Source organism: Protopterus annectens, chromosome 14.part0, assembly GCF_019279795.1.
Source record: "Protopterus annectens isolate FY-2018-M chromosome 14.part0, PAN1.0, whole genome shotgun sequence".
NCBI lineage: Eukaryota > Metazoa > Chordata > Ceratodontiformes > Protopteridae > Protopterus > Protopterus annectens.
Window position 1 is genome coordinate 1,129,584,842 of NC_056748.1, and position 15,017 is coordinate 1,129,599,858.

Consider the following 15,017-nt stretch of genomic DNA (forward strand, 5'->3'; position numbering starts at 1 on the left):
CATGGTGCTGTAGTACAAGGAGCATGCTGATACAGTACAAGGAGCATGATGATGTAGTGTAAGGAGCTTGGTGATGTAGTACAAGGAGCATGGTTATGTAGTACAAGGAGCATGATTATGTAGTACAAGGAGCATGGTGATGCAGTGCAAGGAGCATGATGATGTAGTATAAGGAGCATGGTGATGCAGTACAAGGAGCATGATGCTTTGGTACAAGAAGCATGGTGATGCAGTGCAAGGAGCATGATGATGTAGTATAAGAAGCATGGTGATTTGGTACAAGGAGCATGATGATGCAGTGCAAGGAGCATGATGATGCAATGCAAGGAGCATGGTTATGTAGTACAAGTAGCATGGTTATGTAGTACAAGGAGCATGGTTATGTAGTACAAGGAGCATGGTGGTGTAATACAAGGAGCATGATGATGTAGTACAAGAGCATTGTGATGTAGTACAAGGAGCATGATGATGTAGTACAAGGAGCATGGTGATACAGTACAAGGAGCATGATGATGTAGTACAAGGAACATGATGATGTAGTACAAGCAGCATAGTGCTTTGGTACAAGGATCATGGTTATGTAGTACAAGGAGCATGCTGGTATATACAAGGAGCATGGTGATGTAGTACTAGGATCATGGTGGTATAGTACGAGGACCTTGGTGATATAGTACAAGGAGCATGGTGCTGTAGTACATGGAGCATGGTGCTGTAGTATAAGGAGCATGGTTATGTAGTACAAGGAGCATGATGATTTAGTACAAGGAGCATGGTTATGTAGTACAAGGAGCATGGTTATGTAGTACAAGGAGCATGATGATGTAGTACAAAGAATATGATGTAATACAAGGAGCATGGTGCTTTGGTACAAGGAGCATGGTTATGTAGTACAAATAGCATGCTGATATATACAAGGAGCATGGTGATGCAGTACTAGGAGCATGGGGATATAGTTCGAGGAGCATGGTGTTGTAGTACGCGGAGTATGGTGTTGTATTACAAGGAGCATGGTAGTGTAATACAAGGAGCATGGTGCTGTAGTACAAGGAGTATGATGACGTCATCAAGGAGCCTGGTGCTGTAGTATGAGGAGCATGATGATGTAGTACAAGAAGCATGATGATGTAGTATAAGGAGCATGGTGATGGAGTACAAGGAGCATGGTGATGGAGTACAAGGAGCATGCTGATGTAGTACAAAGAGCATGCTGCTGTAGTACGAGGAGCATGGTGCTGTAGTACAAGGAGCATGGCGCTGTAGTACATGGAGCATGGTGATGTAGTACAAGGAGCACGGTGATGTAGTATAAGGAGCACGGTGTTGTAGTACAAGGAGCCTGGTGCTGTAGTATGAGGAGCATGATGATGTAGTACAAGGAGCATGATGCTGTAGTAGAAGGAGCATGGTGATGGAGTACAAGTGATTTGGTGATGTAGTCCAAGGAGCATGGTGATGTAGTAAAATAAGTACAGTGATGTAATACAAGGGGCATGGCAATGTAGTACAAGGAGCATGGTGCTGTAGTACAAGGAGCATGGTGCTGTAGTGCAAGGAGCATGCTGATGTAGTACAAGGAGCATGGCACTGTAGTATGAGGAGCATGATGATGTAGTACAAGAAGCATGATGATGTAGTATAAGGGGCATGGTGATGTAGTACAAGGAGCATGGTGCTGTAGTATGAGGAGCATGATGATGTAGTACAAGTACCATGGTGCTGTAGTATGAGGAGCATGATGATGTAGCAAAAGAAGCATGATGATGTAGTATAAGGGGCATGGTGATGTAGTATGAGGAGCATGGTGCTGTAGTACAAGGAGCTTGCTTATGTAGTAAAAGGAGCCTGCTGATGTATGAGGAACATGGTGCTGTAATACAGGGAGCCCGGTGCTGTAGTACACAGAACATGGTGATGTAGTACAAGGAGCATGGTGCTCCAGTACAAGGAGCATGATGATGTAGTACAAGAAGCATGGTGGTGTAGTAGAAGGAGCATGGTGATGTACAAGAGGCATGATGATGTAGTAAAAGGAGTACAGTGATGTAATATAAGGGGCATGGCAATGTAGTACAAGGAGCATCATGCTGTAGTGCAAGGAGCATGGTGCTGTAGTACAAGGAGCATGGTGCTGTAGTACAGGGAGCATGGTGATGTAGTACAAGAGCATTGTGATATAGTACGAGGACCATAGTGATGTAGTATAAGGAGCATGGTGATGTTGTACAAGGTGCATGATGCTTTGGTACAAGGAACATGGTTATGTAGTACAAATAGCATGCTGATATATACAAGGAGCATGGTGATGCAGTACTAGGAGCATGGTGATGTAGTTCGAGAACCATGGTGCTGTAGTACATGGAGCACAGTGCTGTAGTATGTGGAGTATGGTGCTGTAGTACAAGGAGCATGGTAGTGTAATACAAGGAGCATGGTGTTGTAGTACAAGAAGTATGATGATGTAGTCAAGGAGTCTGGTGCTGTGGTACGAGGAGCATGATGTACAAGAAGCATGATGATGTAGTATAAGGAGCATGGTGATGGAGTACACGTGATTTGGTGATGTAGTACAAGGAGAATGGTGATGTAAAAGAGGCATGATGATGTAGTAAAATAAGTACAGTGATGTAATACAAGGGGCATGGCAATGTAGTACAAGGAGCATGGTGCTGTAGTGCAAGGAGCATGCTGATGTAGTACAAGGAGCATGGCGCTGTAATATTTTTTTTTTATTTTATTTATTTTACATTTGTTGACCGGGCTAGTCTAGCTGGACATATATCCATTTTCAGTAGAGGCCCGGGGAGAAAAGCTCCAAAATACAGGCAGTAAGCAAACATTTACAATACAAAAGACAGTAGCAAGCCAAAGTACAAAATGATACAATGGTAAGCATGAGTAATACTAAAAGAGTAAAAGAGAAAAACAGACACAGACTAGATAACCTAAAAATTATAATTAACAACTATAAATGAAACAGCTGGTTAAAACAGACATTTCAGGTAAGTAGGAAAGTAATTAAGAGTAATAAAAAGAGCTGATTAGTAAGCCACTAAAAATTTCCTATATTAAAGATGAAAGAGAGAATAGGTAAAATGTATAGAGGATTCAAAATAAGGAAGTGGCTGGTATCAGTAAAAGTGGCATTTAGAGGCAAGAAACAGGGGAGGGTGAGTGTAGTAAGAGTAAGGGGGTAGTGTTTTCAGTCAGGGTTAGCACAGGGACAAAGCCAGTGGGTTTTTAGGTGCTCTTTGATATGTTTTTTAAAAAGGGATGTGGAGTCAATGTTGGTTATTTCTTGAGGGAGTTGGTTCCAGATTTTCCCGACAGAATTTGAAAATAATGAGTCACCAGCTTTATTGTAAGATTTAGTCAAGGCTACTAGTAGTTTGTTAGCAGATCGGAGTGTGGTTAGGTTTTTATAAGGGGTAATTAGTTTTGTAAGGCTAGGGGTAGTGTCTGGGTAGTAAAGGGACTTATGAATGATAGTTAGTTGTTGATAGAGTAAGTGGCTATTAAGTTCTAACCAATCCAGTTGTCTGAGGTTAAGACAGTGGTGAGTTCTAAAGGGTGTAGCCATAATGAATCTAATTATACTGTTGTAGCAGGTAGAGAGTTTGGTAATGTTATTTTTTGATAAGTTAGTATAAATGGCAGAGGCATAGAAAAGGGTAGAGATCAGGTGGGTTTGGGCAATGGTTTTTCTAGCTGCTGGGGTAAGGAAGGGTTTAATTCTGTAGAGAGTACCTATTTTTTTGTTAATTGATTTGATGGTGTTATCAATATGGTGATCAAAATTAAGACGGTTGTCAATAGTAATACCTAATAGGCGAGTGGTCATGTCTGGGCTTATACAGGTGGCATCATTAGAGGAGATGGAGAAGAAAGGTGAGGAAGATTTGAGAGTAGGAGAAAAGAGAAGAAGTTTTGTTTTTTTGGGATTTAGAAGGAGGGAATGTTCCATAAACCAATTTTCAACTTTATGGAAAGCTGTTTGAGTAAGGGATTGTAGTGAGGAAACGTTATTAGCAGAACAGATTAAAGTTGAGTCATCGGCATATTGAATGCAGATGGCTTGGGGAATATTTACATGTAGGTCATTAATAAAAAGGGAAAACAGCAAGGGACCTAAGATTGAGCCTTGTGGAACACCTATGTTTACTGGTAGTAAGGATGATAGGTTATTCTGCCATAGAACTGCTTGTTGCCTATGTTGGAGATAGCTCTAAACCATTGCAGTGCTTGAGAGCTCAGACAATAGAGATTTAGTTTGTCAAGAAGTATGTTATGGTTAACCATGTCAAAGGCTTTTGACAGGTCTAGGAATAGTGCAGAGGAGAGGAGATTATTGTTCTTATTATTATTGATAATGTCAGTAAAGGAAAGGAGGGCAGTTGTAGTGCTGTGGGAAGGTCTAAAACCATGTTGACAATTGGCTAGAAGTCTGTTTTGTAGAAGGTAGGAAAGAAATTGTTTGTGTATGCATCTTTCCATGATCTTTGATAAAGGGGAGAGTAAGGCAATAGGGCGAAAGTTTGAGAGCTCAGTGGAGGAGCCCCCTTTATGTAGGGGGATGATGTGAGATATTTTCCATAAGGTGGGGATTTTTGCTTCAGAGATAGTTCTGTTAATAAGTATGGAAATAGGGTATGCTATAGCTTCTGCAGCAATTTGTAGGTATTCAGATGGGAGTTGGTCAGCTGATGGAGTGCAAGGTTTAAGTTTCTTGAGAAGCTTAAAGATAAGAGATGTGGCAACAGGTTGAATATGAAAGGTGTTAGTGGAGGTATTAGAAGTAATAGATGAGGTAGGAGTAGAAGTGGGTAGTGAATTAGCTAGGGTTTGAATAACTTCTGTAAAATAGTTGTTGAAGGCATCTGGGATCAGAGTGGAGTTGCTAAGGTTAAAGCCAGAAGGTGTGGGAGTAGTAGTATTTCCTGGATTAAGAAGTTTATTAATGCCTGACCAGAATCTTTTCGGGGTTTGTTGACTAGTTTGTTGTAGGTGAAGATAAAAATCCTTTTTATCTGTGAGAGTATCTCTCTTGGTGGCATGTCTTAATTGTTTAAAGAGAAGGTGGTCTAAAGGACATTTAGTAGCTCTCCATTTAGTCCAGATTTTATTTCTAAGGATCATTTTGTTCTTAGTTTGTTTTGTTAGCCAAAGTGCCGTTTTGGATCTTATCCTAGTAGTGCGAATGGGAGCGTGGAAGTCAAGGATCTGTAGAAAATTGGTATTAAAGTAGGTAACAGCTTCATTGAGTTCAAGGTGGGTTAGTGGAGACCAGTTACATGCTTTTAGTTCTGTGAGGAACTGTTCAGGATTGAAGAATTTATTTGAGCGTAATATGTAATATGAGGAGCATGATGATGTAGTACAAGAAGCATGATGATGTAGTATAAGGTGCATGGTGCTGTAGTACAAGGAGCTTGCTTATGTAGTAAAAGGGGCCTACTGATGTAGTATGAGGAACATGGTGATGTAATACAGGGAGCCCGGTGCTGTAGTACATGGAACCCGGTGATGTAGTACAAGGAGCATGGTGCTGCAGTACAAGGAGCATGATGATGTAGTACAAGAAGCATGGTGGTGTAGTAGAAGGAGCATGGTGATGTACAAGAGCATGATGATGTAGTAAAAGGAGTACAGTGATGTAATATAAGGGGCATGGCAATGTAGTACAAGGAGCATTGTGCTGCAGTACAAGGAGCATGATGATGTAGTACAAGAAGCATGGTGGTGTAGTAGAAGGAGCATGGTGATGTACAAGAGCATGATGATGTAGTAAAAGGAGTACAGTGATGTAATATAAGGGGCATGGCAATGTAGTACAAGGAGCATTGTGCTGTAGTGCAAGGAGCATGGTGCTGTAGTGCAAGGAGCATGGTGCTGTAGTACAAGGAGCATGGTGATGTAGTACAAGGAGCACTGTGCTGTAGTACAAGGAGCACGGTGCTGTAGTACAAGGAGCCTGGTGATGTAGTACAAGGAGCACGGTGATGTAGTACAAGGATCATGGTAATGTAATACAAGGAGCATGGTGCTGTAGTACAAGGAGCTTGCTTATGTAGTAAAAGGAGCATGGTGATGTAGTATGAGGAACATGGTGATGTAATACAGGGAGCCCAGTGCGTTAGTACACGGAACATGGTGATGGAGTACAAGTGATTTGGTGATGTAGTACAAGGAACATGGTGCTCCAGTACAAGGAGCATGATGATGTAGTACAAGGAGTACAGTGATGTAATATAAGGGGCATGGCAATGTAGTGCAAGGAGCATTGTGCTGTAGTGCAAGGAGCATGGTGCTGTAGTACAAGGAGCATGGTGATGTAGTACAAGAGCATTGTGATGTAGTACAAGGAGCATGGTGATGTAGTACAAGGAGCACTGTGCTGTAGTACAAGGAGCATAGTGCTGTAGTACAAGGAGCCTGGTGATGTAATACAAGGAGCACGGTGCTGTAGTACAAGGAGCCTGGTGATGTAGTACAAGGAGCACGGTGCTGTAGTACAAGGAGCATTGTGATGTAGTACAAGGAGCATGGTAATGTAATACAAGGAGCATGGTGCTGTAGTACAAGGAGCTTGCTTATGTAGTAAAAGGAGCATGGTGATGTAGTATGAGGAACATGGTGATGTAATACAGGGAGCCCAGTGCGTTAGTACACGGAACATGGTGATGGAGTACAAGTGATTTGGTGATGTAGTGCAAGGAACATGGTGCTCCAGTACAAGGAGCATGATGATGTAGTACAAGGAGTACAGTGATGTAATATAAGGGGCATGGCAATGTAGTACAAGGAGCATTGTGCTGTAGTGCAAGGAGCATGGTGCTGTAGTACAAGGAGCCTGGTGATGTAGTACAAGGAGCACGGTGCTGTAGTACAAGGAGCCTGGTGATGTAGTGCAAGGAGCATGGTGCTATAGTACAAGGAGCACTGTGATGTAGTACAAGGAGCATGGTAATGTAATACAAGGAGCATGGTGCTGTAGTACAAGGAGCACGGTGATGTAGTTCAAGGAGCATGGTAATGTAATACAAGGAGTATGGTGCTGTAGTACAAGGAGCTTGCTTATGTAGTAAAAGGAGCATGGTGATGTAGTATGAGGAACATGGTGATGTAATACAGGCAGCCCAGTGCGTTAGTACACGGAACATGGTGATGGAGTACAAGTGATTTGGTGATGTAGTGCAAGGAACATGGTGCTCCAGTACAAGGAGCATGATGATGTAGTACAAGGAGTACAGTGATGTAATATAAGGGGCATGGCAATGTAGTACAAGGAGCATTGTGCTGTAGTGCAAGGAGCATGGTGCTGTAGTACAAGGAGCCTGGTGATGTAGTACAAGGAGCACGGTGCTGTAGTACAAGGAGCCTGGTGATGTAGTACAAGGAGCACGGTGCTGTAGTACAAGGAGCACGGTGATGTAGTACAAGGAGAATGGTAATGTAATACAAGGAGCATGGTGCTGTAGTACAAGGAGCATGGTGCTGTAGTAGAAGGAGCTTGCTTATGTAGTAAAAGGAGCATGGTGATGTAGTATGAGGAACATGGTGATGTAATACAGGGAGCCCAGTGCGTTAGTACACGGAACATGCTGATGGAGTGCAAGTGATTTGGTGATGTAGTACAAGGAACATGGTGCTCCAGTACAAGGAGCATGATGATGTAGTACAAGGAGTACAGTGATGTAATACAAGGGGCATGGCAATGTAGTACAAGGAGCAAGGTGCTGTAGTGCAAGGAGCATGGTGCTGTAATACAAGGAGCATGGTGATATTGTTCCAGGACCCTTGTAGTACAGTGATATGGTACAAGGAGCATGGTGATGTAATACAGGGAGCATGGTGCTGTAGTAAAAGGAGCATGGTGATATACAAGGAGCATGGTGATGGAGTACAAGTAATTTGGTGATGCAGTAGAAGGGGCATGGTGATGTAGTACAAGGAGCATGCTGATGTAGTATGAGGAGCATATTGATGTAATGCAAGGAGCATGTAGATGTAGTACTAGTAACATGGTGGTGTAGTAGAAAGAGCACAGTGATATAATACGCGGAGCATGGTGATGTAGTTTGAGGAGCATGGTGCTGCAGTACAAGGAGCATGGCAATGTAGTATGAGGAGCATAGTGATGTAATACAAGAAGCATAGAGCTGTAGTACAAGGAGTATGGTACTGTAGTACAAGGAGCATGGTAGTATAATACAAGGAGCAAGTTGTAATACAAGAAGCATGTTGTTGTAGTACAAGGAGTATGGTGATTTAGTGCAAGGAGCATGGTGCTGTAGTACAAGGAGCACGGTGATGTACTACCAGTAGCATGGTGATATACTACCAGTAGCATGGTGATGTAGTACAAGGAGCATGGTGATGTAGTACAAGGTGCATGGTGATGTAGTACAAGGAGCATGGTGATGTAGTACAAGGAGTATGGTGATGTAGTTTGAGGAGCTTGGTAATGTAGTTTGAGGAGCTTGGTGATGTAGTATGAGCAGCCCAGTGATTGTACTACATTGGTGGTATTCGTTGTCATTACATGAATGCAGAAAGGCTATCCAAATTGTCCCTGAATAACAGCAGCAAAAATGCATAGCCACATTTGCTGTTGGAGATGGGACATTACAGAAGAGGGAGTACATTAACTTTCTTCTAGTATATGTACTATTTTTAGAATGTTTTAATGTTATGATGAAGAAATAATAATAAAAAAAAAACAGCTTTGAATTTTAGTTTTGTGCTAAAAGCCCTCATTCAATTGCATCCTGAATGTAAAGGGATAAAAAACTGAGAAAAGGAAGCCTTAGCTAAACTACTTGGCACTGTAAAAACATCTGACAAGGAATCAATTTTTTTATTAAGACTTTGGGAATACAAGTCATTAATATACCTGGGCTTAATTATTTGAGAATAAGCATTGTTATACATTGCTTTATCACTTTTGATGTTTCTTTAATGTTAATGCTTAATGTTAATATTTGATGTTTTGTTGTTTCTTGGTTCATCAGCTGATAACCTGATGAGAAATAAATCACAGCATCTGAGCTTGTGTCCTGTATCTCTGCTGTCAGACACATGTGTACATACATGCATGCACAGACACACAATAGCTAAATAGGCAAAGCACAGCAAATTGATCACTGTCTATTAACACGTTTTCTCTCTTAGCGTATTGTTATCTTGGCAACCTGACTTCTTATGTTACATTAATATTTATTTATATACAAAAAATGCTGTCATTTGTTGTCTCTTATTTTTCATGGGAAATATAATAAAATATTTGAATAAAGAAAATAATCTTTACTGATTCCAAATTTGATGTTCTGTACTTTTTTAAATTCTGCTATACCCTGATTTTTACTTTGTGTATATTTGCATGTAATTTTTTAACTATGTTTAGTTGTATATACATTTTTAAATTTCTGTTTTTGCATTGCTTGTACCCTTGGCTTCATCTTATTGTACTATATATGTATTTTTTAATTTTTTGGAGCTTTTCTGCCCAGGTCTCTGCTGAAAATGGGCTACTGGCCCAGTCGGACACCACTTGGTAATCAAATGTTAATAAATAAATAAATTCTTAAAGGAGAACCACACCCAAAACCCGAAAAAATATGTATGTTTTCAGCATGTCTTGTTCTGATTTACTAATGTCTGTATCAAAGTAAGTAGTAAATTATTATTTTCAAACTTGCTATACCCCAAAATTATTTTGTTTTACTGTGAAGGCCTTTGCCTTCCTGGTGTCATTTTAGAGTAGGGTTGCCACCTTTTCAAATGGCCAAAGTGGGACATTTTTGGTACAGACATCAGATTTTACAGGCCGACACATACCCACAGTCAGTACAAAGGTTAGAACTTGACTTTTTTGACTAAATAAAAGCTTATTCTTGTAGCATTTTAGTTGCGTATTCTGTTTCTTATAACATTTAGGTATTTTAGATACAGAATAACTGTTTTATGCAACTATTACATAAAATATAGGAAATAATTTTGTCCTAAGATCTCAGAACATTTGCCATTTTTAAAATTTTTTGTCAGGACACAACTGCCCAAAGAGGGACTGTCCCTCGCAAAGTGGGACAGGTGGTAACTCTATTTTACAGGTACAGTCAGAAATCCCTGTGATGAAAAAATCGTTTTCTTTCTCATTGGCTTACAAACATTACTGTCACTGCCCACTTTTGACTGTCAGCATTAATCTGCATTTTTAATTACTTTGCTTCGTTTGATTTTCATTAGCGGCCATCTCTGATGCAACAATTTGAGGAATGTTTTAATGAAAGGCTTGAAAACTTAGCTGAGTTGATTGTTCTTTGCAAAGTAACAACTGTAATTCAGTGTTCAAGTGTGAGAAATCAGACCCCTGTGATAAAAAGGTGTTGCTTGGGCTGAGGTGGTTTCTGATGCATTCAGAGTTTGTATATTGCAACTAGAATTAAGAGTTTTTGATACTGACTTTTTCTTCTCCTAATCACTGACTTGCCTCAACAAAACACTGTATACAATGCAAAAATGCTGTAACAAAACAACAGAAGAAACATGCACTTTTACAGAGAATACAGTGTAGAAACAAATGCAAAATGAAATACTGACGGAAAACAAGAATGAGCTGAAAATATTTTCTTTCTTTGTAGCACTCAGGGTTTGGTTAAAGGGGAAAGACAACTAATTTGTAATAAGAAAACAATAAGTGAGTTAATTTGTATCTGAAAAGTAAGCTTGAAAGCTTTGCTTTTGTATTAAACTCCTGGCAACCTTATTTATTTTAGGTGTGATGCTGGCAATCTGTGACTGATAAGGCACATTTAAATGCCATTTTTTTCCTTAATGGCTCTGTAGTTAGAATAAGTGACCTAGAATGGTAGCTGTGTTGTTTAGAGGAAAGACAATTGTGTTTATTTGTGTACCATATTTTTACAGATTAGGCTTCCATTTTCTGTTTTTGAAAAAGATAAGAACTCTCCTCATTGCTATAGCAGATGTGATAAATTCAACCTTGGAATGTACACTCTTATTTATGTGTAATAAAAATTATTGGTACTTCATAATGGAATCCTGCTTTTCCATGTTCATACTCTACATTGATGGTAACTTTACAGAGATGATAATGCAGTCAGTGCACAATCTGTTTACATGCTCTTTTGGTTTATTCTTCAGATGTCATCTGCTATTACCATGACTACTAACAAGAACAAAGCCAGTACCAGCACTCCAGATTTTTCTCGAGCCTCTGCATTCATGACATGATTTCTGCATCTCAAATACTTAGCAGGTGAGAATAAAGTCTTTTTAATGGTTACTGTACAATCCTCTGTATTTGTGACAAGTAAGCAGTGTAGAGTCATCTGTTTCTCTGCTTATATACTCGTTATTTCACATAGATAATAACGTTAAATATCTTCAGTTCCTTCATACTCTTCTTCGCTTTCAGCTGTTCCCGTTAGGGGTCACCACAGCGGATCATCTGTTTCCATTTCTTCCTCTCCTCTGCATCTTGCTCTGTCACACCAACCACCTGCATGTACTCTCTCACCACATCCATAAACCTTATCTTAGGCCCTCCTCTTTTCCTCTTGCCTGGCAGCTCCATCCTTAGCATCCTTTTCCAAATATACCCATCATCACTGCTCAGCACATCCAAACCAATGCAATCTCGCCTCTCTGACTTTGTCTTCAAACCGTCCAACCTGAGCTGATCCTCTAATATACTGATTCCTAATCCTGTCCATCCTTGTCACACCCAACGCAAATCTTAACATCTTTAACTGTGCCACTTCCAGCTGTGACTCCTGCCTTTTTGTCAATGCCACCGTCTCTAACCCATACAACATAGCTGGTCTCACTACCCTCTTGTAGACCTTCCCTTTCACACTTACTGGTACCCGTCTGTCACAAATAACTCCTAACACTCTTCTCCACCCACTCCATCCTGCCTGTACTTTCTTCACCTCTCTTCCACACTCACAATTACTCTGAACTTTTGATCCCAAGTACTTAAACTCATCCACCTTCGCCAAATCTACTCCCTGCATCCTCACCATTCTTCTGTCCTACCTCTCATTCACACACACATATTCTGTCTTAGTCCTGCTGACCTTCATTCCTCTCGTCTCTAGAGCATATCTCCACCTCTCCAGGGTCTACTCAACCTGGCCCCTACTCTCACTACAGATTACAATGTCATCTGCAAACATCATAGTCCATGGGGCCTCCTGTCTGATCTCATCTGTCAACCTGTCCATCACCATTGCAAATAAGAAAGGGCTCAGAGCTGATCCTTGATGTAATTCTACCTCCACTTTAAATGCATCTGTCACTCCCACTGCAGACTTCACCACTATCACACTACCCTTGTACATATCCTGTACCACTCTTACATACTTCTCTGCCACTCCTGACTTCCTCATACAATACCACAACTCCTCTCTAGGCATCCTATTATATGCTTTCTCCAAGTCCCCAAAGACACAATGCAGCTCCTTCTGACCTTCTCTATATTTCTCCATCAACACTCTCAGAGCAAACATGGCATTTGTAGTGCTCCTTCCCAGCATGAAACCATACTGCTGATCACTAATCATCACCTCCCTTCTTAAGCTAGCTTCTACCACTCTTTCCCATAACTTCAAGCTGTGACTTATCAGTTTTATCCCTCTGTAGTTACTACAGCTGTGTACATCACCCTTATTTTTAAAAATAGGTACCAAAATGCTTTTTCTCCACTCCTCAGGCATCCTCTGACTTTTCAAGATTTCATTAAATAATCTGGTTAAAAACTCCACTGCCATTTCTCCTAAGCACCTCCATGCTTCCACTGGTATGTCATCTGGACCAACAGCCTTTCCATTCTTCATCCTCTTCATAGCTGTCTGTACTTCCTCTTTGCTAATCTGTTTCACTTCCTGATTCACTATCCCCACAGCATCCAACCTTCTCTCTCTCTCATTCGCTTCATTAATCAGTCCCTCAAAGTACTCTTTCCATCTGCTCAACACTCTCCTCCCTTGTGAGTATATTTCCCTCACTGTCCTTCATCACCCTTACCTGCTGCACATCTTTGCCAGCTCGGTCCCCCTGTCTAGCTGATCGGTACAGGTCTTTTTCTCCCTCTTTAGTGTCCAACCTTTCATACAACTCTCCATATGCCTTATCCTTAGCCTTTTCCACCTCTCTCTTCGCCATGCTCCTCATCTCCTTATACCCCTGTCTACTTTCTTCATCTCTCTGACAATCCCACTTCTTGCCAGCCTTAAGCCTTGAGTTCCATCATACTATTGTCAGAAAATTGATACTTCGAAAAAGCATTTTTAATTCAGTTTCTCAAGAAAAGAACTGTTTAACAAATGTCTAGTAATGATAACCATAACTTCCTTATACCCTCCAATGCTGTCAACCAGTGACAAACATTTATTATTAAATAGTGAATCATTGACTTATTTTGGCCTGTTTAGTTCACTCTACATGAAAAAAACTTTTCGACTCTGAAGTTTTTAATGTATATTTTGTTCCTCAGTTAAGCAATCTTGAATGTTACATACTGAACATTTAAAAATAACAAACAAATGCACACCTGAATCTCCTTCTTCATACCATTTTCATTAAAATTATAAGAAAAAGAAAACAGTTTGTGTTTCAAAGTAAAAGGTACTACTATATAAGGTATATAAGTATGAGAGTCATTACTTTATAGTTGGTAAGTATGTTTGCTCTTTTATACACATTGAATTCAACTAGAATTTGACATTCATAAGCAGAGCTGTAGCAAGAACTACCATGAAAAGAAAATGGTGTGCAACATGATAAAAACTTACAGCACTCATAGATATTTACTGCAGTAGTGCAAGTCATTCAAACGCACATATTAGTACCGGATGTTGGCTTATACTGGAACAATGCTAGCGTGGACAGTATTATGTGTATTATTTATAAAGTGTATTATTTCTGGTTTAAACACTTGGGTTTCAGGCCAGTTATTTTACATTAAGAAGGTTTGTGGTCTGCACTCTTGTGGGAGGAGAGGCTGGACTCTGCCCTTCTGAGCTGGGAATTTCTGGTTAAAGGCTTATAGTGCCTGCATATTTGAACTGTTTCTTACTGAAATTGGTGTGCCTTGTTTGCTATAGCATAGACTAGATCCAGGCCTGCTGAATCTAGCTTTGTTTGTATAACTTGAGCACTAATCCAGGCTTTCTTTAAACTATTCAATTTTATTTATTACTGCTTGGTAGTAACCCAATTAAAGTGTAGCTATCATTCTAAGCCTTTTGGTTTAAGCACTTCGGCTTTAGACCAGTCGTTTTACATTAAGAAGGTTTGTGGTCTGCACTGTTGTGGCAGGACAGGTAGCTTACATCCTTCTAAGTTGGGAACTGCTGATTGAAGGCTCAGTGTCTGTTATTCTAAAAGTGTATTAGTTCTGGTTTAAGTACTTGGGCTTCAGGCCAGTTATTTTACATTAAGAAGGTTTGTGGTCTGCACTCTTGTGGGAGGAGAGGCTGGACTCTGCCCTTCTGAGCTGGGAATTTCTGGTTAAAGGTTTATAGTGCCTGCATATTTGAACTGTTTCTTACTGAAATTGGTGTGCCTTGTTTGCTGTCGCATAAACTAGATTCAGGCCTGCTGAATCTAGCTTTGTTTGTATAACGTGAGCACTAATCCAGACCTTCTTTTTTGGAGAAGGTTCCCCTGCACCCCAGTGGCAGGAGTGTGCAGTTAGAACTTGTCTGTTTAAAGACTACATGAACAGGGCTTAGTTTTGAGATTTTTTCTACTGGTTAATTGGGTAATTTGTTTAAAAGCCTTTTCTGATTGCTTGTAATCATCTAAAGCTGTTTTAAGTGTATTTTGTACTGTTTATAGTCATTTAAAGCTGTTTTAAGTGTATTTTCTACTGTTTGTAGTCATTTAAAGCTGTTTTACGTGCATTTTTTACTGTTTTTGCCTTATCTTTTCAAAAAATTTTCCTTGTTTCCCTAAGCTAGTATAGGCCAGTTTTCAGGCTAGTGCTGAATTCA

At 40.2% G+C, this 15,017-nt stretch overlaps 1 protein-coding gene across 1 annotated transcript in view; it reads left to right on the forward strand.

The window, feature by feature from the left end:
* Positions 1-15,017, forward strand: part of LOC122789450 (heparan sulfate glucosamine 3-O-sulfotransferase 1-like) — a 960,978-nt gene that overhangs the window by 360,351 nt on the left and 585,610 nt on the right. Inside the window, exon 2 of the mRNA XM_044056913.1 lies at positions 11,161-11,275. The gene's annotated coding sequence lies outside the window, so the exon portion shown is untranslated. The remainder of the gene's footprint in view (positions 1-11,160; positions 11,276-15,017) is intronic.